This window comes from Orbicella franksi, chromosome 15, assembly GCF_964199315.1.
Source record: "Orbicella franksi chromosome 15, jaOrbFran1.1, whole genome shotgun sequence".
Classification (NCBI taxonomy): domain Eukaryota; kingdom Metazoa; phylum Cnidaria; class Anthozoa; order Scleractinia; family Merulinidae; genus Orbicella; species Orbicella franksi.
This window is the reverse complement of record NC_138159.1, coordinates 20090451-20114260: the sequence shown is the minus strand read 5'-3', so window position 1 is coordinate 20114260 and position 23810 is coordinate 20090451. Positions and strand designations below refer to the sequence as shown.

Genomic DNA, 23810 nt, shown 5'->3' with positions numbered 1-23810 from the left:
TTTTTTAGCAAATTTGCAGCACGTAGTACGCTTATAAATTGTCGATTGTTTACATTCTCGGTTGGTCACAGTTTTTAGTGCCAGACAGCTGTATCCTCGACAGCATTACCACAGGAAAATGGAAAATTGTTCTTTTACAGGGAAAAGCAGGAGTATTTCTTTCTTTAAGGGAAGTGGTCAAATCAAACACCCAAACTAGAACTGATTAAAGAAACGACCGCAAATTAGGCCCCGTTCTCACAACACCGAAGAAATTTGGAAACTGAACTTTATTTCTACGGTTAGGCCTTTCGTCCACACTAATCCGTCACGAAAACGGAGCTTTTCGAAACCGCTCTTCAAGCAGGAAGAATTTGAAAACGCCGGGTTTGTGTTTTAGTTTGGACAGAAAACATCGTGAAAACGAAGCTTTCGAAAACGATGACGTCACGATTGTGACGTGATTTCCCTGACCGAGTTTTACTCAAACACAAATCCAAAATGACCAGTATTTTTCTTTCTTTTTTTTTTTTGCGGTTTTAAATTCCTCGGCGTAGTGTGGACGGAAAACATTTGATGCGTTTTCAGAGTGAAACCGCCGTTTTCAAAGAATTCCTCCAGCGCAGTGTGGGAAGGGCCTTAAACCCTGCGAAACTCACTTCAGGATTTACTCCAGTGTAATTCATACGGTGTGTAGTCCGAAGGACACTTAAAGTTTATTGTTGTTATACATTTGAAAACGCTTCGGCCTAATGCGGGCAAGGACTTCTTATAACGGTAAGCTCTTGCATTGTGTTTTCATGTACAACTAATCCGGCTATTCCAAGTATTAATCGTATTAACCAGATGGCAACACAGGACACCGTTTTACTTGATTCTCACGAACCCCTCAATAAGATTAAATGAAAGCTGGATTAAGGCAGTCTAGGTCAAACTATTTTAAGCGACAGAGCTAAGAGGTACCTAAAAACTGAAAGGAATCGCAAGGCGCTGAGAGGGGGCGGGGGGGGGGGAGTAGAAAGGGGGGAAGTAGAGAGGGAGGTCGGGAGAAAGTGCTCGTCATATTTTTAACTGGTTAAAGTCATGGTTTGCTGTCCATGGTACTTGTGGTTTCTGAATTCTAAAATCTAAAATGACCACTGTTAGAGCAACTGAATAAATATAGGATATTAGTCTCGATAAACAAATTACGACAGGAACAGCTTAGTTGGTGGAATGCGGAAAGTACTTGAAGCAATAATACTTGTTTACCGCTGTTGAAATTGTGATAGCATTGGAACTGGTTTACCAGTTTGAGGTGTAACTGAGTATGAGTCACTCCCGCGCACTGAATCAAGACGGTGCTTTGAAAGCATTCCCTCCTACTTCTTGCAAAGTTTAAATTTTAAATTTCGAACAATCGGCCCTGAAAGTCGAGAACCCCTTCCCCGACCCCCGGCCTGAGAAAATATCTAATTTTTATCGTGCGGTTATCAAGGTTAACATCGATCAATTTGTTTTTGAAAGAGTCGGTTGGCGTAAGGTTCAGGAATCAACTTTGTTAGTTAAGTAACTGCGTCTTGATAATTATCTGTCAATTATCATTACAAATAGTTAGAGGTTGTGTCAGCTCATGGTTAAAAAATATTAAATATCCACGATTGACAAGGAAGGACCATAAAAAATGAGTGACCTCCGATCCGAAAGATAAGTGCGAATGGATTAATGTAACGGTGATTCAGGAATGCACTAACACGAATGCTTCTCTGGTGGCAAAACCTGCTTAAATAAAATCGAAACTACTGCGAAAAGAGTCATCAGTAAGTATAATACGTTCGACGGACAAACAGGCTTGAACAGGATTCTAACAGACTTAAACGGGATTTCATGAGTGAGAACCGACGACTGACTGAAAGATACGATCTCTATGAACCTGAAGATATACTACAATAACAAAAAAACACTGATTAAATTTATATTTTGTTTTAGTGATTGTCCTTGTGGGCAATGGGCTATAATTTAACGCAGTTAATGTGATTTTTGTCTATATGGTGTGTAAATAGTTTGGTTTGTTTTGGCCTGGGATGTCCCAGGGTATACATGAAAGAATTAAAATGACTGAGTTGGAATCAGACGAGGAACAGTCCATAAGATAAGACATGGCTCATGTCAGAAACCGCATCTTCACGGAACAAAGGTAGCCTTCAGTATAGCATCAGTAGGTTTGGCTCGCCTGTTAATCTGCTGAATTTGTTATGCAAACGTCTTGAAGCTTGCTCACGTGTTGAATACAGCCCTCAACTATTGTGCCGTAACTTGTATTATTCAGGATGTTATAGACTGACAAACTCAGAGTGATACGTTGGATGTTGTGCTCGGATACGATTGAGAAGATACGACTGTTATTGCCCTCATCTTACAACTGAAAGCAGGAATCTGTCAGGTTAGAGACATAGATAGACTTCCTATATACATAGTTATAGGCCTAATACTTATGATATTATTTACTTGGTTTAAGTATAGTCGAGCCAGTTAAGATTCCACAGCAAAGGAATGCTTTGAATATCATTTTTCAAACAGCGAAAAGAAATTTACAGCGCCCAATTTCCATTGCGCTCTACATACGTATCTGATTCTTCTGCATGGCTGTAATAAAAGTTTTTGCTTGACTTATCAAGGCCCCGTCCACATTATGCCAAAGAAATTTGAAAATGCGACTTTATTTCTACGGTTAGGCCAACCGTGCACTCTAATCCGTCACGAAAACGGAGCTTTTCGAAAACCGCTTTTCAAACAGGAGGAATTTAAAAACTCCGGCTTCGCTTTTCAGTATGGATGAAAAACATGTTCAAGTTAAAAGAGAGACGGTGGCGTCACGATAATCATGTGTTTCCCAACCCGAGTTTTCTTCAACCACAAATCCGAAATGACTGTACTGGTGATTGTTGCGTTTTCAAATTTCTCCGGCGTAGTGTGGACGGAAAACATTTGACGCGTTTTCAGAGTGAAACCTCCGTTTTTAAATTTCTCCCGCGTAGTTTTGACGGGGATTAAAAGACCTCAGGCCTATAATTTGTCAAACTCATAACCCGTCTAAATGTGGAAATGAGGCAAATGAAACGTCAGGCATACTAACAATTTTTGCGTCTGAACTGAGGCAAGAAAACAGACGGATTATTGGTCTCAAACAAATTATTCATTAAGAACTTAAACTGCTTGACACATAAACTTTGTTCATGTTCGTTGTTTTTTTAATCAAAGCGGTGCCAAGAAATGGGAAATATAAAATTGTTATAGAAATAAAAACAAACAGTACTGTTTGATTTTCAATGCCTTGTTAAAACTTCCGGCGTTCAGTCTTGAATTGATCTATGCTCTGTATCTAAAGTATTTTTCGTCTATCTAGAAAACTTGCAAATCGAATTCATTCTTCCATGTACATAATATACAAAGTCCGCATGGGTCCAAATCACAACAATTGTCAAAGATATATCTACATACATTTATTAAACATCGAAATGCTGTCCATTGGCCCTGAAATGAATGTACCCTAGCTAGACCAGACACTTTTTATCGCCTAACTTTGCTGTTCCAACAATTTCGATGTTATTCAGTTTCAGAATAGGGAGAGATCTAATTACAGTTGAATGACATCATGTTGGTCTATGTTCGGTTCTGTTTTTTTGTTCTTTTTTTTTCAATTTTTTTTTAAAATGCTAATGCAATTTAAACTGCGGACGAAAATCTTGGCGATAAAGATGACGAGAAACGGAACATTTGTCGTTTTAAACGAGTTACACTGACTGAATGAGATCAAACGAACAAATTTTTGGTCTCAGAGAGAACGAGATTGACTTTAACTAGAAGGCGGATGGGCCGGTTAGAGAAGAGATTCTTCAGCTTTATTGTCCGTATAGTATTTCCTGAGTACGTGACCGAAGTACAAGCAAAGAGAACGGGTAGAAATGGCCTCTCTGTCGAACAAAAGAAAGACAGTTAACTCTCAAGAAAATTTGAGCAGTTTTAGATTTAGTCCGAGTGCTTGAATGCAGACGAAGGTACTCGAGTCGATGTTAACGATTTGTTTTATTCCGTTGGGCTGTATATCAGTGGGTAAGGCAATGTGTTTCTCTGTCTTTTCATTTCTTGTTGTTTTTTATCGTTCATGAATCCGGAGTTTATCAGCGTGCTGCGTTTCTTGTTTTTGTTTGATCCTCAAGATGTAACCGAACCGAGTTTCCTCTCCAGATTCAAAATCATTCATTTGCCCCACGGCTAATCTTTGAGATTGAATTATCTCGATACCAAAATCCGTCACGGATGTTTCATTGACGAGCTAAATGAAACAACTGGACAGAAAATTTAGCATATTCTCTGGAGGAGTTTTAGACTCGGCCACACGCAATGATAATGAGTTCTCTTTGGAAGAAAAAAGAATAAAAAGCTAGCGATACAGGTGTTAGCACCCCATGAACAATGCGCAAAAAATGGTGAAAACCTGGGAGCGATTCTATCGACCAAAACTCGCTTGTAGCAACTGATGGTTCTAGGGTGGCAGTCAAACAATGATAATTAATTCTGCTGGGGTGATAATGTTTAAGACATAATCTTTTAACTGCACGAAGCTAAAAGCTTTACCTAGATGAAGCCCCTCAAATGTCGAATATGCCTCATGCAACCTTGTGGTTAATGGGGCACCAAATGAGACACAGTTGTTTGTGATTTATAAATAAATATGGCGTCGAAAACCTACTTTAGGACCTGGCACGATCGAGTGCGCTATGTCGCTCAAAGAGACCGCACTTTTCTAATTTAGGAAATTATGTTAAATTTGCAGCTTACAATGGAAATATGTTGACGAATCACAAACTACATCGCAAACAAAATAATAGTATTGAACGACAGGTGTGATCATCAAAATTAATTTACACTTCGTATTCAGTTCTGTCTTCGTTAGAGGATTAGGACAGAAGACGCCGGACGAGTGGCCGAAGACGAGACTGAATGCTTTGGCCATTTGCAGCCATTACTAGGTGCACCACACAAGGAAAATATATCCAGGTGAGAGTATTTTGTGTTTGTAATTTATCAGCGTTTTGGGTTTAATTCAACACATTTTCCAGGCAATTTTTCTTAACTTAATGGCAACTGCGAATATATTTTAGCTGTGAGTTTGATAAAAGCTGTGTTTCGTTTTAGATAAAGTAAACCATTTGTTATTAAACAAACAACTGAAGCTTCCTTTTTGAAGAGAGAAAATGAATTGCGATTTGCTCTTTAAGTCGTGGATCTGTTTGATGTAATGCGTATTAGAATCTGAAATATGGAGAAGTTCCTAATCTGTGATTTCAAAATAGAATAAGATTGCTGTCTCCCGCGGCGCCGTAATTTTACCGTCACACAAACAATTTTCAACGCGCATTTGTTTACATAAACTCCTACTGACAGAATGAAAACATCTTTCTTGACAAGCAAACAATCATTTTATTCTTTTCTAAGAATGTAGATAAAATTTTTACCTACTCTAAATTAATATGCTCGTCTAAATTGAGTGTGACCATCTTGCTGTAGTGATTACGACAAACTCGACTCCGAGAGTGAGGGTTGAAAATAGAGCAATTTATTTGGGTTTTTGAAACCCGGTTTGATCATCATCGATTTCCGCCTTTCCATATGAAGACAAAGCCTGCAGCTATTGGAGAAAAGCACGCAAAATCGATGTGGCAAAAATCAATTGCCATGATACTCCATATGTGTTGTTAACGATGTTTTGCAATTTATTTTTGCTAATGGGATTTAGGGTGCTCATCGAACAACGTGAAATATGGTCCGTGACATAGTTTTAAAAAGGTTCAGCTTGGGGGTTTATAGTGTCGCAGTTTAATTTTGATTAGAATACAAGACGTCAGTTTGAAAAAAACAAACAAAACAAAAACAAAACAAACCGAAGCGCTTATTTAAAAAGGGAGTTATAATTTGATATTGTTTGTAGCTAAATCGAGCTTCTAGAATTCGCCTCTGATTAGAAGAGACCGGCAACAATCAGTGTGTTCTATTGAATTTGATTGATTCCTTCCATAGCTGTCTATTAAAACGAAAACGCACGCACGTCGCTCATGAAAGAAAAATAATTCGTTATTTTTGAGTTGTGATGCATAAAATTGTGATTTTGGATTGTAGTTTCAAGTCAGTGTCAACTGGAGCTAGCCGCGTATTTTAATGGACATATGTTAGTAGTCTTGTTGACTATTCGCTCAAAATTAAACCCCTCAGACTTGGGTGTCATGGCCAGCTATCATAAATCACTTCGGCGCACGCACAGCCTTGGAACGGAACAAATTTTGAGTCATGGCTTGAAAGTACATTTCCGGTCTCAAGAGTCCTGATGGGCCCGATGATGAGTGAGTGCGAAAGTACATTCAAGGTTTTCGTTTTGGACTGAGATTAATCCTTTAGAATGCCCGCTGACTCAAACAATTAGAGTACTCCGGCACCGTAGTTTTTTGTGAGGGACTTGTCAGCTGCGCTGGTGGACTGACTTTTAAATATTACAGAGTAGATGAGATTCATTTCATGTTGACTGCGCTTAGACATAGATGTTAACAAATGATAAAACCTGTTTTACACGTTGCCTAATGAATAGGTACAACACTGGTACAGCAACGATCAACATTGCAGCGAAAAACTGGAAACAGTGTAGGTCCTGTTGCTTGTTCTTTAAATGTTGGAAGATTGGAAACAATATAATAACAGTGAGATGCTCAAGTGAAAAGCTGATAAAATTTAATAAATGGAGGATGCAGTGAGGGTAACTATATAATGTTTAATAAAATGATATCTTATCGAACCTTCCGGATAGTAATTAGAGTTTCTTCTTCAAATATGGAGAAACTTCCAACTCCATCAGCGCATTTCTGTCGGATGTTAACTCTTTGTCAAATAAATATTAACGCTAAGCTGTTTCCGCCTTATGGCGTGTGAAGTGTTCCCGCAATCGCGGAGTTTTAGTTGACTTTTTCACGTGGAATATCAACTTGCACGTTCTTAGAAGACGGATTATTGCTCAGTGAAAAAATATGTCTCAATTATGTCTCACAATTAGCCTTTTGTTAGTTGTTTCTAAAATTATTTTTCCAATTTGATGGTTTCGTCCCTGAAGCGAAGCGAAGTGTGATGGTAGTCTGCGCTGGAATAGGAAGTTTGACGCAGGACGGAAAATCCAGCTGTGACTAGTTTTAACTAACTTATGTATATCCTTCGTCCCCTAAAACGTACATCTACCTTGCCTTCTACCTTATATCGTGTAATACTTATCCTTGGACTCTAGGTTTGACTTACAATCTTGTAATCTTGGAAAATTTAAATGAAACATTGTGACGACTCTTAACGCAGTTTCTGTGAAGTTTGACAATTGGTCAGTGATTGTTCAGACGCCTCGTCTGAGCAATATTCTTTGGGCTAACTGCTTACCTACTTCTATTAAATTAAAAGTTGTTCCATTTATTGGTAATACCATTGTACAGCAGGACTAAAAATATGACAAAACAAACATTCAATTACTTCTAGACTGCCCTGATCAGGATTTCTTTCATTCAACTCAGACACGTGCCCTCAGGCTTAATTTTGCACAAACTGATATTGGTTTTCGGTGGATTAAATTCATTTCTCAAACTCATTAATAATTCATCAAGTTAAAACAAAGAAAATCACAACCGAGAAGGAGGTTTGGATACCCGGACCTCATGATTAGCATAGATTTTGACGATTTTACTTCTCCGTTTACTCACTAGTTTTTGTTTTGATTGAGAAGATATATCAAACACTCAAGACAGTGTTTCATCGGCTATCCAAACACCTCAAATTTCGTCAAAAATACTCCGCTGGGCGTCGTATTTTCAACTGTCTTTTCGGTATTTGGATATCCTGATGAAACACTGTCTTGAGTGTTTGATATATTACCTCAAATGGTCCGCAATCCATGATATTACTTACAACTCATTCGACTAAACTTGGCTGTCTTCAAATTTTGCTGGTATACCTCCCAACTCAGATACGTTTTCCGATTGGAGGAGAGCGTGCACGTGTCACGGGTCAAAACTCACTAACTGCCTACAGAAACAACAACTTGAGCTTTCGACGCGAACGTGATCAGGTCGTGCACCAAAATTGGGTGCTGGGCGTCGTCAATTGGAAGCAAAAAATGTTTTTCGTAGTTTTGAGTAAGTGGGAGGTATAACAAAACACTTAATGACTGGCCAAAGTTTTGTTTCCCCTCAACCCTCAATGTTCCCCTCGGCTTCGCCCCAGGGAGCATTAAGAGTATCGGGAAGACAAAACTCACTGTTTCCCTCGGGGCACTCATATAAGTGCTAACTAATCTTGTTCTTAGAGCTTTCCGCGACGTTTGGAGAATCTACCTTCACCTCTTGAAGTTTCGTTACAATACTGAAGAGGGCGGCCTGGTCCAAAGCTTGAAAATGCACTACAATGTGCTGTGTCTTTTTTGGAAAGGAAAATTCATAAAATCACAAAAAATTTAAACCAAAAAATTTTAGAACTTGCGATACGTGGGGAAGGAACCGAGGAATCCACTCACAGATTCCTCGGTCTCTTAGATGCGCCATATTAATCCGAATGACCTTGGATCACTAATCCTGACCAGGATTATCCCAAAAGAACGCACCCATAATAAGACTACATAATTGACCATTGTCACAGGAGAGATAGCTAATGCAAGGTCAACAAGATCGGCTTATCAAGTAAGCAGCTGGTAAACATTAGGCGATATCGCACCCGCAATTCGCCTTCTGTTAACATCACGATAAAACAAGCGTTTACGAAAAACCAAGCAGTTCACCGTGAGGTAAACTTTGAGTTTGTGTCATCTTCCATGGTCTCCGGCTTCTTGCAGCAGATAAATCTCGGTAAGAAGGTTTTAATTTGTGTGATATGCAGGATAGCTTTGTCAAAATTTGTATTCGTAGGTCCTTTATAATGGGTCAATTCATCTTCAATTTGTGTACAAGTACGCTCGGGATGTATGCGGTGGGTTTTGATTCAGTCAGGAATGGACTGTCCTGAAATAACTGTTAATGATTATAATTAGCCACAAAAATAAAAGTAAGATGAATAATGTCGGCCGTCGTCATGTTCATCATGTTCGGCGAAAATGCGATCATAGCAGGAATTTTGTAGGATTTAAGTAGCGTATAAGTTGAAAGCGACTACGGAACTAGTATTTCGGAATCATTTCAAACGCCTTGCTGGTTCTCGATTCGAAGTCCTTGATTAGGCTTAGATCATTCAGTTAGATGGCAATCAGTAAGAGCTATAACATTCCAGAGTGAAAGTGATTCGTCGTTTATCTTGATGAGTTGATGAGGAGAGTTTTGAATATCGATGATTCCTTTTGGAAAAAATCTTAAGAAATCTGAGCATTTAACTCTGAACTGAAAGCGGATGGGTAAGTTAATCAAACAAGCTCTGATGGGAACTGAAAAAGATTACTTTCCATATTTTTCTTTCCTTGCTTCTTGTATTCGCACCTCCAGTATCACCGCATCTGTTTTGTACCAAATAGAATTTGCCGTCAACACCGACAAAAAACATTAACACGGGCAGATTTTATCTTGGGGTATGAGTTTTATTTTTATTAAGGCGGTTTGTCTCCTGCCACCTATTCACCTTAATTCCATTTACTTCCACACTGCTTTAACCATTCCTTCCGTGTGTACATTTGTATGCCGGAAACCAAGGTTTGAAATGCAATTTTACATGCTCTTACTCGATTCATAATCATGGATACTTCGTTTGCAATTTTTCAGAAGTTGTCCGTTTTATTTTTACATCAAGCTTGGCTACCGGCCAATGCTATCTTACTACGATGTCCTATCTTGTGTTTGTTATTGTAAGTTATTGGAATGCACCAGAAAATGCAAGTTGAAAGTATGATCAAAGAAAAACATATATCTCCAGACGTTTCCGTTCCGGGACAAATATAGGGACGGCGAATGAGCCTTCCAAAACCAAGAGTCTTGCAATCTTCGTCGAATATCACTGATCTCACAGTCTCCCTTTTTATTAGCGGTTATGTGCATCTCGCAGTCTCGCAGTTTCTTCACAAAGCTGTCTCGGTTGCTCTCTATGTCTTGCAAGGCTTAGTAAAAATTCTCGAAGTAACGATTTGATCTTAGCTTCTCGCACTCGAAGGTATTTAAAATCTTTGACGTCTCAGTCTCCCGGCTCCTGGCTCAGTCTCGCAATTAAAAAAGCTAGTCAAAATGTCTCGGGCTCGCAAAGAAAAACGCTTATCTCGCCTTCTCGCGAAGTCTCGCATTTACCGTTTACCGGACCTAAATATCTAGGTCTTCAGAGTTTTTATGGAGTCATTGAGATAGACAGGCATTATGTTGGAGAGGTTCCAAAGAAGACACACGGGTAGTAGGAGAAATTTTTGATAATTTTTGTGATTTAAAAATTACTTTCATAACGAAGCATTCGATGCAATGAACAATAGCTAACAATGAACATTTTGTGGAACGGTATTAGTTCACAATGTTTATGTGCATGCTTGTAACCAAACCGATATTGATAGACTACAGCATAAGTAAAATAATTGTGGCAAAACGATCAGATGTCTGTCGGACCACTGCTTCGGCCACTTAAATATTTGCAATGATAATGGCAAAGTAGATTCTTGTGGCAAGGAAAACAAAGATTAAACCGGTCGGATTATTTAAACCAAAATAGGATTGAATGCTGATTGAATAGGAGACTGGCATTTGTCAGCTATTTGCGTTTGCAAAATAGACTATACGACATTGCTCGTCTATTCTTTTATAGTTTATGCGGAAAGCAAAGTTAGTAAATATGTTTTTCTCATCCGTGCCCCTAAGTGGTGTGAGATACCTGATACTAAAAGACAAACAGTCTTGCTTTAGGGCTTGGAAAATAAGCGTTGAAAGATCGCTGATTTCCCAGAGATTGTATTGATAGCAAACACAAAATTGACAAATTGTTGAGTGAAAAAAACAAACCATTTCTCACAAATTTAACTGGCTCGACAACGCTCGTCAAAGAAGGGAAAAAAGAGAACATATATTTAGAAATTACAAGTTTATATGCATTGGCAAAGATCATTCCCCCAGGTTATCAACTTGACTCGAGATCTGAAGAGTGTGAAAATCACAATGGCAATGGTGAAAATTAGTCAGTCCACTTTGACATTATAAAGCGCACATCATCACCTTATTTTAATGTTACTATGAAGTCTTAGTAGTGTAAGTAAAATTAGTGCTGTAAGTTTTGCCACTATTGTACGTAGTAATAGTTTTGAAAGTATCGTTCGTATTGTAAGAAATGAAAGTATTGTCAGCAATGTTGATATTGTAAGTAATGTTGGTTTTCTAAATAATGTGTATATTTATAAAAGAACTTTACTTTTCGAAATACATTTGATAATGAATATTAAAAGAATAAAACTGCGACGTTCCGAAGCCATCTTGACTCTACTTGATAATGGAGTCAAGATGACTTCGAAATGTCGTAGTTTTATGCTTTTAATATTCATTATCAAATGTGTATATTCAAATAAAAATTTAAAAAAAACAAAAACAAAACAAAACAAAAATGATCGAGATCCTTAGCTATTTCTTGAAAGGTCTCAAAAAGCGTTAGATGTTTACGGCGCTGTTATCGAGTTCAACTTTAATGGCAACAGGAAATTGAGATTTGTTTGGTAAATAGCATTGTTTAATAAAATGCATGCAAAACGAAGCTGAACATGGCCTGGCATAACTTGAGGGATTGAGAATCCAAGCGACGCACCCCACCAAGAAATTTAAAGAATACCTTGCTTGGATTCTCCTGAATTTTTCGGTGACAGTATCAGGAAGGAAAGAGCTGTTTTAAGGAGGTCTTATTATCCACGATTGTTTAAGTTTTGTACGGGGGGGACTCTCTATAATGACTATCCAGGGAGACCCCAACCGGGAGGGATTCTTTTTCTGGTAGAGTCAAGGGTAGCTTAGGGTTTCAAGAGTTAAAGTATAGAAAAGGGCCTTTCAAATTATCTGCAAATACAGTTAAGTTTCTGCAGTCCTGGTGGGTATAAAGACCTTTTCACGGGATTTTTGAGGGTACATTTTGTTCTGGAGGGCCTTTTTCTGTTCTGAATAGAAATATTTCTGCAGGAACCTTTATTGCTGGTTTTCAGTGTCACGCAATTCAAAATAGATCAAAATAAAAATCAAAACCGGTCAATAGATAAAGTCCAGAATCTGGGAAATGAAAGAAGGTGAATATGCAAAGACTCTCGCCAAAATTCTGGTCACTGCAATTTTTCTTATGCGAGATATGCGGAGAAATTTTTTACCCAAATTTATAGAGATTTGTATGGAGACGCCATGTTGGTGCCCATCCGTATGGGCACCAACATGGCGGCCGGAAACCAAGAGAAACATCTGTCACTGAGTTTTGCTACAAAAGCGTGAATTTATCCCTCGAGGAACTCTAAAACGTTAAAATAATACTTTTTCTAAGACATGAACTGTTCAGATAGCCAAGTTCCCTGAAATAAGTCACTTTTTTAACCATCATGACAGCTCTCTAGGCCGTCATGTAAATGCCGCGTCACGCAAAAGCTTAGAAATTCAAGCTTAGTGTATCACAAAACCAAGAACCCATTCGGAGTGAAAATTTGTATGACTATTAGTTTTCAGCTGCTCTTATACATCATTTAAGTAAAATCTCAGAAAGATCAATAGTTTTGTACTTTGAATTTTGGTGACGTTATGTGAAAACCAGCTATAGGCATAGGCTCCGTGAAAGCTTACTGAAGCTATGTGAAAGGGGTTCCATTTGCTATGGAAGGCTAGATACTGTATTATAGGATTACCTCCCCGGTCAAAATGGTAAATAAAATGGTTAGGATTTGGACCTTGGGGCGGATCGCTACCGTGTAAAACTTAGCGGAGTACCCCCTCCCCCTCTCTGAGTTCTATTTTTGAATCTGCATTCATTATTCAATTACCTGTCAACATTATTTATTCTTGATAAAGAGAAAGGGATGGTATAGATAATATTGTATTGTATGATAATGACATCAATGTGTGAACAGTTTCCCGCATCGTGAAATGCCCCGACTTATCGTTTTTAATTTCCAATGATTCTATTACTTGGCAACAAAGAACTGAAAAAAAAGACCTAGCTAACGTGTTTTGCCGGCACGTTCAACTTGTTTCTACGCGATTTGTACTTATCAGAGGAATTCCATAAACAACAGGATAAAGAAAAAAAAAGAAAAGAAAAACAGAAAAAGAAAAGAAAAACAGAATCGTGTTTGTTTTTCTTCAAAACCTACAATAAATCCATAATCACTTATGCCAATTACAACAGGCAAATAATTCAGTTCAATTCAAAAGAGCGCTTTGTCTAGTTTTCCTCATTCGTGGCTGACTAGAACTTAAGTGAAAATTAATTCCCGTAATTCTAATGGTATTTCAAGTCAATGTGCCCTCATAAAAGGTTCAGACTTCTGAACTGAAACTCAATACGTGAGAGCATGAAAATTGCTCTGCCGCAGGAAACTTTGAAGAGAGGTCACGTCCAGACCGTCCAGAGCTTTGTTTTTGCCCATAATTCGGTCAGAGGCTCTCATCGGGGGATGGCGTATGCAAAGCAGACTTTTGATACAGCCTGAAGGGAAATTACAAAACAAAACGCGAGACGTTTAGCTGAACGGTAAGGTAAGCTTTGTGCTCCTTTAAATTTAATCAGTTCCTTGTATCGTGAAGAGGTTAAAAGGTTTCCATTCGAGTTTCGAGTGATAATCCAATTCAATTGATCTCCTATAATACAGGTCTGAAGAAGAGCGTGTTTGAAGTAACTGTTTTAGTCCAGTACAAGTGGTCGATTTTGATCGGTCTTTGCCAGCTGTCTCATGTCAGAGAGACAACACGTACCGTGGCAATATATGAAGTCAGTTTGCTATTCATGGTTCATTTTACAATTCAGCTCAACGTTTGCTGGCTTATAGAGGTATATGTAGACTAACTCGTACGGTTTACGCCATATTTAAGGTTGGGAAATTAGAATTCAGCCGGTCAGTTGCGGCCTTTTCCGACAGCCACGTTGATCAACTAAAAGCGTCATCAATAGGCAAGTGTTGACACATGAATGTTAAGAAATGAACGTGTGATTAGTTAAAAATATTTAATAATTTGTAATTCAGAGTGAAACTGATATTCAGTTGTTGAGCCAAGGGGGTTGAAAGCCATTAAATGAAAGCTACACTTTTTTTTCAAATGAACGTAGGAAACCCTGGGTTTTATACATTTTGTAATCGTTTAGACTTTCCAGCAACAATTTTCGACGGTGTAATACTCAAGATTATTTAACACATCTCTTCAGTGTGTTTCGTTTTCCGCTGCTTATGTTTAGTAGCTTCAGATTTATCAGTGTCGGCGACCCAAACAAGAATGTTCGATATTCTGTACTCTCTTATAATAGCCATTTTGTCTCGCTGTGTCTTCACAGCAGCATTGTTCAGCCGATGTCTGTTGCTTCCAGTTCTTTTCGAGGCACTTCTTCGTCTTGATCAGGTACTAACTTCTTCGTGTGACGATACTAATGCCTATCAACTTTGACTGAGTTCGTAATTCATTGCGTTCAGTGCGCGAGTTTTAACACTTGGAAAGCGCATCTACTCTTCAAACAAATATGTTAAACTAAAAACGGAACACGCTTTCCTTCGCGTAAGTCATAGTTTGCTGGAGATGTTTTGCGGGCAAATTGGGCCCAGATGGACTAGCTTTCCTATTTATTATAATTAATCAGGTGCGTATCCGCGACACAGAACTGTGACACTGACTGAACAGAAGACGGTTTGAAAATCATACACCCACCACAAATTTCTTAAATACTAATCTCGGCTGCAAAAAGAGATCTCTCAGCCCTGTTATTTTGCCCAGCATCATCTGTTAATCAACCTAAATCGACTATTTTATGAAGTATTGATGAAGCATTGATGAGAAAAACATGTTCAACGAAAGTGCTATTTGGAAAAAGATGTTCTGCACTCGCCGGCAAACTTTGACGGTCAAAGTGATAACAGTCCACAACGGGTGATTTCTTTATAGATGCCTTCTCGAGTTAGACTGAGTTGAACTTTATTGTCAAATTCCGTCTGTATTGACATCGAGAAAAACCTTCCTTTGACATGATCCATGAAGGTTGAGTAAGAATCATGCAGTGCCCAAATTTCAGGTCGGTATGGTTCTTTGTCAACAAACTTATCGAGAAAGTAATGTTTAAAAGGCCACTTTGGAATGATGGTTTTGTTTTCGTTTCCTTTATTAATGCATGTGAATTTCTAAAGATAAGAAACTTCAATCCCGTTGTGGCAATGACAACCGTTAACAACAACAAAAATCTTTATAGAGGATTAAGAATGGAGTAAGAATCGTGTTGCCAAAATTTCAGGCCAGTAATGTTCTTTGTCCGAAACTTATCGTGAAAACAGCATTTAAAAAATAAGTTTGCGTATGATGGTTTTCTTTTCTTTTCTTTAAGTAATGTGTATGGATTTCTTTAGATAAGTAACTTCAATCCCGCTGTGGCTACGACTCAGTAAGCCTGAGGCAAAAAGGAAAGCTTTCTTAGATTCCAAGATTAAAATATTATTTACATGTATTTAAAGAAAATAATGATTTTAGTAAAATTCATTGAACTATTCATTCATTTATGGATTGCTCGGCGAATAAATTGAATTTAAATTCCTTTTTGGCCAGCCGTAATTTCAATGAGTGCTTGATCAAGTTCGTAAGATGCTACTTTGCTTTTTATCTTTTAACATTTTAGATGTTATCAGCAAGAAATAAAAATTGATTGCAAAATAGCGCCAATATCAACCTCATCAGAAAACCGATTATTCAAAAACTATAGGTTTTGTTCGTCTGCATCGGATTCGGCGTCTTGTGAAGCTCCAGGAGAGAGGTTTCAATATTTTTCTCCCTTTTGTCGCAAAAATAAAAAGACACTTTGAGCCAATGGAGCTTCACTGAAACACAGCTTGGAACCAATGTTGGCATCACGTGACAATAACGCGGAGTGTACCTGTCTAATAAAGACAAACAATAGACTGCAAGGCTGATACTACGTGAAAGACGTTTCGAGACACTAACATGACAAGAACCTATAAAGCAAGATCGCAACAGTGTTCAGCTGTTCCGTCCTTATTGGGACTCGTCAGCACTGTGTAGCAAAGATATGTAACTCCAGCCCAAGAGCCAACGCACTTAAGTTGCAAAATGACCCGTTCACTATATCAAGTTCCGTACTTTTAACTCACTTGCGCCCGGCCCAAAACACGGGCTGTCACATAACGCGTTTCGGGGCGCAAGGAGACAAAGTGTCACGATTGGTGTCTCGAAAAGCAAAAAATAAATATGGTTGCACAAGGCCAGCCTAAACATTTAACCGTATGGCCAGCACCATGCTGAATACATTTGGAATGAACTAGAGCAGTACCAACATAATGCCATTGTCTGTTTTTTCAGCCTAAAACATGAGTTCTGCGACACCGAATAAAACGCAGCTGCCGAATTTTCAACCTTGAAATCACTCCCTTATCTAAACTATTATCTAATCTATTTCTCCTAGAAGTAGCCAGACAGAATAATTTAATAGAATAATAGTTTGCTGTGACGCGTGCAAAAGTTCAGATGCAGATGCGTGACTTATGTTTACAATTCGTAGCACGAACCATAGCACACCACCACGTATGTGACTTGATGACGTAGAGAGCGCTGCTTGCATTTGATCGGACAAAACATTTTAGTGGTGCACGTGCGAGTGGCGAAGTGTAAACCCTTTCCTTTTCGAGAACTCTTCTCGACTTTATAATTCAAACCATCACAAGATGTACATTCACATTCACACTCATATAAGATTATCACCCCTGTTTGTGTTATATCCTTAACCAAGTTACGATGGTCCAAGAGCAAGAGTTTATAAGCACTTTCGCATTTTTTGGTATTTACTTCACGTTGGCTCATTAGAAAGTAAATAAGACGCACGTGTTATAAACCTAATTATATTTTCAAAGTATAACCTAAAACGAAATCCGTACTCGCATCAGACATAAATGATTTTGACTTACTTTTTCTGCTGATGGATATTTAAAGAAACTTACTCTTTTCTATCCGAATATAACTATATAACCAATATGGCGGCTTTGACTGCTAAAGTCGTTAAAGTGCCTGCCACGAACGCCAAGGGGAGAGGAATGAAGGATCCATAGATGTCCTATTTGTTTCAGTTAACTCAAAGGCAAACCGAGAAAAAGTTAAGATAAGGAAGTATGGCCTTTCCAAATTACAAGAAAAAAGATAAAACGATAGCATCATTTGGTTACTAAGGGAGATTGCTAACCTTTTTAGGCATGTTACTCATCAAGATAATACTTCAAAATTTGACGCCCGCAAGTTCCGTTTCGTGACATTTACTTTAACAATTACGTCAAGAGGTATCAGCAAGCATACGCTAGTAAGAATACACGAAAAGAAATCATAGTAATAATAATAATAATAATAAAAACGTCAGCTGAATCCTAAGTAGGCATCTGGTTTTGTTGATCAGACACGTCCTTGGCAAGGAAATAATCTAAGTTTTGTCTTTTGTGCATAAAACATCGGGTAGCAGTCCGCTTTGTCTTTCTGCCAGTGGTGATGTCGTTTGCATCGAGATCTTTCAGAAGTAAGCAAATTTCTTTGTCTAAAATTTATCACATTGTCGAAACAAATCTTCATTAATTTATTCTTTACTTTTCAAACATATATGTATTCATGCAATGAATAATATTTCATTGTTTTTGTTATTATGCGCGCACGGTTGTTCCCAACCCACAATCGATTTGGAATTGACTTCTCAAAAACTGTTTTCTTTGGAAAGATAATTTTCGTCCGTAATGTTAATTAACCAAAACAAAGTTTTGTTTATGTGCAAAGTTACGTTACACGCACAATTACTGCATGTCGTTGTTACTCCCTTACAAATTTGGAGCAAGTTTTTATAAATTTTAAGCTGGCCACGGCTTGTTTGACAGACCAATCGGCCATTAAATTGGCGTACGCAAACAAACTATTCCCTTTCAGTCGGGATAGTCTTTCGATAAGTGTATGAAGATTTCCTAATATTACTACAGGTCGTGTCTCAGCTTAATTTTTGTCTGACAAGTCCCCAAAAATAAAATTCCAAACTTGTGGCGGCGGTCAATACTGTCGAAGCTCTCGAAATCATTTTTTTCATGTGGAATTGTTTAAAGCAGCTGCATAACATTCTGTGCATCTTGAAAAGTTTACCCTAAATGTTGCAAGGTCTTCGTTTGTAATCCATGATAATCTTCTTCATTCTTAGCCATCCTTGTTCCTTTATGGTTTATTATAACATATACAAGATGACGTGTGCAGTTTCAGTTTAGCTGCTAAATTTCCGTCGAGTTTAGTGCAAGTTCCTTTTATTTAAGTTTCGGCAAAGTGAAGATTATTCTGAACAATCCAAACTCTACTTCGAGCCTTTGACTTTTCGGCAAGCTAAGATGTTTACTTAAACCTGAGTATTTTGATTTTGTTTGTCTACATTTTCACCTAGTATTTTTTAATTTGCTTGCCTACAGTTTCATTATAATTATTAATTCGAAGAAGCGAATTTTCCGTTGACAATTTTAGAAAACCAGGTTAAGTGTTTTCGTTCAACCGTTGCTCAACTTATTGTGGCGTGTTAGGATCCTAATGACCTTTGTGTTCCTTCACCGTGCACTGTGAAAACTTTGTAGTCAATCACAAATAAAACATGTTTTAGCGCCCAAGCTGTTGTCGCCACGTTATAAAAGAATTGGTTCATGCTTTTAGCTGTGCTTATAGCGAGTTATGGATGCACTTGGAAAGTTTGGAGAGCACTCAAGAAGCTAGAGTTGCGCTCGGCTATCAACTCGAGCAACTCTTACGCTTCTGTTAATAGACCATTTTACAGTTGTCTGCTCAGTGACCTGGCCTTTGTATGGCAGCGAGACTAGAGTTGACCTTGTTTTGATACAGACCTCACTGCTTTTGTTGTGTAAAACAAGTTGTTCTGATGCTAACTACAGGTGTATTTACATGACAAAAGCAGTGAGGTCTGTATCAAAACAAGGTCAACTCTAACCTCACTGCCATACAAAGGTCAGGTCACTGAGCAGACAACTGTAAAATAGTCTATTGTGCTCTCCAAACTTCCCGTGTGCATCATAACTCGATATATGCACGCTAAGCATGAACCAATTCCTCATTATTATTTCTTTGGTGCTTTTCTATCTTTGTAAACTACTATTTTCAGGTTTAATTTCCTTCAATTTAAAGGTAATTTTGTACGCGGCCAAAATAACTCAAAATACCGTGACTGAGCTCCTTTAACGATTTGTAAGCCAGGTTTGGCTCCATCGAAATACATCTCGATTCATTCAAACAGGCAAAACATCTCGTGCATTCGTGAAAGGGTGTGGAAGTTTAAAAAAAAATGTTTGGGACAAAGGCTTTACAGCGCGATCAGAGGGGGAACCTATACCTTTCTGCGTCAATGAGGGGAGGGGGTGGAAGGAAGTGGCAAACGTTCTACAACAGGTACATCGATGTCCGTTTAGAGCAGAACATTTTGTTTTCCCTTCACACTAACTTTTATGTCAAGCTGTTTCTTTTTTTGTAATCAAGACTTATTGTTAACAATATAATAATTTCAAGTTTCGCCTCGATCCTGTGCCTTAGCTGGCTCTGAAAGCGGTTATTTTGTGTCCTTATAATTAGCCACTGGGTTTTATGTTTAGTTATTGCAGCCACTACCTGAGTGTCGAGAATCAGTACTATTTGTTATTTCCCATCTATGATACATATCAGTATTTCTCACAGTGAAATAGCTGATATAACGGGAAAAAGCCGGAGGATATTTGCATATACGGCAAATGCGTTTCAATGTTAAGTCGACAGGTGTTACACAGACATCAAGTATAGCGACAACTCTTGCACAAAGAAAATTAAAATGTTCTATGACTTATCACTGGCTTTTAGAAGAAAAAAAAAAAAGAAATTATGTTTACTAGACGCTTTCTTTTACTTCCAGCTATCAAGGTTGGTGAACCCCAAAGATCTGGTCAAAAATCAAAGGGCCACTTCCGCGTTGCTTTTTGCCTCTGTTTCAAAACGAGTCTTCGTGCCAAACCATTCATATGAAAATGTGTTTCCCCTACAGGTTCATTTTCATGCAGATCAAACTCGACTTTTTCATCATGTGAAAGGTTTTACACGAGGAAACGTTTTGAAACAGAAGCACAAGGTAACTCGGAAGTAGCCTATTCAAAAAGTGGAATGACTTTTTACCTTGGGAGGCGAGATCTGCTATAGAATATTCGTGACAAACTTGACATATGTGCATTATATAAAGATCTTAGTTTAATATATATACTGACATATGTAATATCTAGCCATTCGACAGTCTTAATGAAAAATATGAGATGTGTATTTTGAGCAAATATAACTTTCAACTTTTGAAGAAAACCTATTTGCTTTTTGGAAAAAACTGACAGAGATGAACTGTCATTTAGCTCAACATTTAGCTTTCCATTACTCCAATTTTCTAACTGCAATTTGTATTTTTATTTTAAGATAGTTCGCCCAATTGTTTATTACTGCCGTCAACGTTCTATTACGGTAGTTATTGACCTCTTATTTAAAGAAGCTCAGGCCAAACTCACAATATTTTGAGTTATCAAGTTTTGGCCAGGTGCAAAATTACCTTTAAATTGAAGGTAACCCGAAAATAGTAGTTAACTAGGATAGAAAAACACCAAAAGGATGATAAAAATCCATAAAAGAACAAGGATGGCATGGTTAAGGATGGAGAAGATTTAAACGGATTGCAAATGACGAACTTAAAAGAATTAGGCTGAACTTTTTAACATGTGGAAACTGAGGCGTAGCTACATTAAGCGCTATTTTTAATACTTTTAATGGCAAATGGAAACTCTGACGTTTGCCTTCGTGACGTTGAAGTTGACAGGTAAAATAAAGGTTTTTATATAGATCACTATATCCCCGTCTTTGAACTTTAGTTATGAAAATACTTCACATTTAATTGATTGGCCAGGTGCCTTCACTTCCGCCAAACCTCGTTTTGTGACTATTTTTTCTCTTAAATAAGAGGTTAATGGATCAAAAACAGTTAATTTAAAGGGTTCTTTAAAATCGTTTCACTTATTCTATATTAAACGAAGCTGCGGTTTTCTTCATATCGCTTCGTATCTTTTGCATAGTCTCATTCTGTACAACCTTCAAATTTTCTGTGCAAACCGTAGCTCTTACAACTCACTTTAAAACCGCAAACAAGCGAAGATCAAAAATACCAAATTATACGGTAGCAAAAGTGTTGATATTCAGTTTCGGCTTGTGCTTTGTGTTAGCTTCTAAATCAAGAAACTTTCTACAGCTTCTTTGACAAACAATGATAAAAAATACAAAATTATATAGTTGTAAAAGTGTTGATAAATCATCCAATTTCAGCCCGTACTCTACTTCAGTTACTTTCTTTATTTAAATAAATCAAAGAACTTTCTACATCTTTTGTTACAAACAATTATCTCACCACGGGGGAGGCTTTCAGTGGTTCACTCAATGATTTAGAAGTTACGCCCTAAAATATCGAAATCTAAACACAAATCACATTTAATTAAGATAACCTTTTAGAATAATAGTTAAATCTTCTGTGGCATAATCCATCATGTTCAATTGAATTAAAATTAAAATTAGCTATCAATAGGCTACTTTCATTCGCAGGATATTTATTGAAATTTTCTATCGTGACATATTTATGTCATTTAATCAAGTTCAAACTAGAACTTAACAAAAAATAAAGTACCTAAATTTTAGGTTAATTGAAGGATCTTATATTTAAATTTTCTTCTAGCAGGCCATAAATACAGTTACTGCTTTTGCCGGTAGATCAGTGTATCTGCAGACAAGAGAAACCTGTATCATAAGAAGAAACATCAAGCAAGGTAAGACAATACGTTGGCAAAAATAAGTTGTGATTATATCTCAAGCACTGTAGGGTTATCTTTCATATAATTGTTCCAAATACATCAAATCCCAGCTATATTTAGTTATTACTTTAAAGTTACCACTACGGCAAGCTTAGACTGCGACTTAAAGATGATTGAGTTCAAATTCGTAGTAAGTGTTTGGAGAGCTTTGTCTGCTAAAAGATTCAGCGTGAGGTCAATGCGCCAAATATGTCTGCGATTTTCTTGAAGCGTCCACCAAACATTTATCAGATTTTGCCAGGTAAAACCAGCCCAAATTTCAAATGTGCTTGCTCGTGAATGTCTTTTAAGGAATGATCAGCAATCAAGCTCTCTCTCTCTCTCTCCCTTTTTGTTTGTTTTTGTTTTTTGTTTTTTAATAGCTCTCTCTCTGATATTTCGATATTCTGTCAAGAAGACAGGGGGAAAATATAGAAAGTTTTCAACCTGAGCTGAAAAGCTAGGATATTTGCTAAAATCATAAAAAAGAATTGCAACACATTTCAAGTCTTGGATTGAAAATTTACCAAGCGCGTCAACGTGTTTGATAGCTACATTTAAAACGTTGTTGGAAATTCTTCCTTAAAGTCTATTAAAACCAGCTATATTTTTTAACTTCAAATAACCATTGTTTTACGGAATTTAATCTGAAAACTGTTCCAGTTTTCTAATTACCCGAAATAACATTGAGAACAATTTCTCATGGGAACTCGATAAAGTAAATTTCAAAGTTCAGAGAAATTGTGCAATCACTGGTAAAATTTGGTCATCATTTTCATTTCACCAATACTTTGCAGTGTTTCTTATGAACTTCAAAATTCCTTTTTGACATTTGGTGTCGTTAGAAATGATTCTTTTTTTGCGAAGATATTTAAAACAGTCGTACTGAAGTTTGCAAAACGATGCAAATAATCTCGGTACAAAGTTTTTGTCCACTTGTTATTCAACGTCTGGTGGATTCCTTCTTAAATATATTTTTGCCCAAATTTTGTTCAGGCGATACGATGCAATTTTTGTTATCAATACAGCAGAAAATTGGCATGAAAAATAGAGACGTTTTTGAGTTAGTTTCGGAGTAAAATCAGATGTTCTTCTCTCGAGATGATTGGAGAATTGTCAATCTCATCTCTAGTTAATGTATTTGCAATTTCCTTTGGGGCTGAGCGCACAATATTATTTTGGGTGCGTTTGCACGATATCACATCACCTGAGGTTTAGATTGAAAACAACCTTAAAATTATTGATCACAATGACAGGAATATGAGAAATAAAATCCTAACACAGCGAAAGTTAAACTAGCGAAAAGGGTTTCAAGATTCATGAAACTTAAAACGATTCAGAATTTGATTTGATTCTGTTAAATTGACAGAAAACATGTAGCCGGTTTGGGGGCGAGACGTGACAATTCCCTTGCGGTTAAGTGTGTTTATTCAATGACTGATGAAAAGATAACAAAAACCTGTGCATGCGTACCCGCTATTTCTTTTTTGTTGTTTTGGAGGAAATTGGGTGATTGCTTTTACTGACTAGGCATCGCGTAACTGATCTCTAATTGCCAACTCGTTGGAGAGAAAAACTGGTGATAGAATGATCAGTTTTCATAAAAAAAAAAATGACGCACCCAGTAAGAGAACGAGGGTAAAAACGGAAATAAACACATATGAAATATAACTTGAGTGCCTTGAGCCACTCCAAACAATTCTAAATGGGCTCGGCTAGTTATTTAGCAATTGCCCAGCGTGTTGCAGCT

At 37.5% G+C, this 23810-nt stretch overlaps 1 protein-coding gene across 3 annotated transcripts in view; it reads left to right on the top strand.

The window, feature by feature from the left end:
• Positions 1-4726: 4726 nt before the first annotated feature.
• LOC145470307 (galanin receptor type 1-like) overlaps positions 4727-23810 on the top strand; it is a 50871-nt gene continuing 31787 nt past the window's right edge. For 2 of the 3 annotated variants that reach the window (XM_081454149.1, XM_081454146.1), the window contains exons 1-2: positions 4727-5019; positions 21949-22036. The gene's annotated coding sequence lies outside the window, so the exon portion shown is untranslated. Of the gene's footprint in view, positions 5020-21946; positions 22037-23810 lie in introns of those variants that run through there. The other variant, XM_081454147.1, reaches the window with a different exon arrangement.